The sequence below is a fragment of the Symphalangus syndactylus genome, chromosome 9 (genome assembly GCF_028878055.3).
Source record: "Symphalangus syndactylus isolate Jambi chromosome 9, NHGRI_mSymSyn1-v2.1_pri, whole genome shotgun sequence".
In the NCBI taxonomy this organism is placed as follows: Eukaryota; Metazoa; Chordata; class Mammalia; order Primates; family Hylobatidae; genus Symphalangus; species Symphalangus syndactylus.
Genome location: NC_072431.2, coordinates 135,979,215 through 135,981,200, shown reverse-complemented (window position 1 = coordinate 135,981,200; position 1,986 = coordinate 135,979,215).

Here is a 1,986-nt window from a genome sequence, read left to right as displayed (position 1 = left end):
TTTTTTAAATCAATCTAACGTCTGTGAAATGTTATCTCATTTTGATTTAAATTTGCATTTCTTTAAAATACAATGAGGCTGAGCATCTTTTCATAAATGTATTGCCCATTCAAGTTTTCTTTTCTTGTAAGTGCTTATTCAAGACTTTTGCCCATTTTTGGGCAAACAAGAGTTATTTCCTTTCTTAATGATTTATGGTTTTTCATATATTCTGAATAGTCTCATTTTGTAGTTTTAATGATGCAAATAATTTCTTCTTGTTTGTAGTTTCTCTTTTTGCTTTCTTCAGGAGCCTGGAAATATACATACTATTAAAATGAATGAAGTCAGATTTATCTTCTTTATGTTTTGTACTATTTCATTTTGTTTAAGAAACTGTTAAATATTTTAATGTCACAAAGACACTCCCCTTTATTTAAGGATTTGCCCTTCACATTTAAATCCAGCTGAGATGTATTTATTTTTAATGTGTGGAGTGAGATAGGGATCCAATTTGAATTATTTCCATGTGTATAACAATTGTCTCAGCATATTTTATTGAATTCCATTTTTTCCTCCACTGATCTGATTTGTTATAAACGTTTTCACATACGGGTGTGTTTGTTTTTTGGCTTTTTGTTCAATTCCATTGGTTACTCACCTGTGATGATGTCACATTATGTTGTAATAATTCTTCATATTTGTGAAGGTCAGTAATCACTATTCCAAACAACTTCTCCTTTCTCTCCTCTTTGTCTTTTTCTCTGTCTTCTTCTCATCTTCCTATTCCTTCTACTTTTTCTTTCCCTTCTGCTTCAAAGTTCTCACTATTTTTTTTTTTTTTTTTTTTGCCAAGTTAAGCCCTCTTCCCTTACATACACATATGAAGACTTGTTGGTATTTTAAAATTCAGATTGTATTAAATATATAGATCAATTTAGTAATAACAGGCAGCTTTATGATTTTGAGTGCTCCAATCCATAAATGTAGTATTTATTTCCATTCATTTAGATCATATTAAATCAATTAATAAAATTAGTATTTTTCTTCATTAAAATCTTTTCCATACTCAGTTAGATTTATTTTTAGGCCCTTAAAGTTTTTTAAACATATCATTGCAAACAATCTTTTAAAAAATTACATTTTCTAACTAATCATGCCAGTTAGTACAAATGCAACAAATTTATTTACATTGATTTTGAATCCAAGAACACTCATAACCATTAATTTTAAAATTTTCTATGTATGTTCTTTTAGGTTTTCTAGGAATATTCTAATGTCATCTGAAAATAATGAAGTCGATTTATTCTTTTCTAAGCTGAACCCTATGCCTTAAAACAACAACAACAATTCAGCATCAGAGGGTAGAGTTAATCATGCTCTTCTGTTCATAGCATGCTACTATCATTGGTCTCACAAAGCCCTTCTCTTATTTATTGACTTATTTATTCTCTTTATCTTTATCCCATGCTCTACTGCTATTTGCCTTTTCCCTATAGATACCATTTAAATTTTTTTTTTTTTTTTTGAGACAAAGTCTCGCTCTGTCACCCAGGCTGGAGTGCAGTGGTGCCATCTCGGCTCACTGCAAGCTCCGCCTCCCGGGTTCACGCCATTCTCCTGCCTCAGCCTCTCAAGTAGCTGGAACTACAGGCACCCGCCACCACGCCTGGTTAATTTTTTATATTTTTAGTCGAGACAGGGTTTCACCGTGTTAGCCAGGATGGTCTCAATTTCCTGACCTTGTGATCTGCCCGCCTTGGCTTCCCAAAGTGCTGGGATTAGAGGCGTGAGCCGCAGCGCCCAGCCCTTAAAATATTTTTAAAATGTATATATATTTTCAATATGTGCATGAATTTTATATGTATGTAAATGATATTGTGTTTTGCAGCTTATTCTTTCTTTGTTTCCTAACTTTTTTAGTCAGAGCTGTTTTTTAAGGTTTATCAATATTGCTACATGCATATTTAAATCTTGTAGATTTTCACCTTCATTAAATTGCCCCTA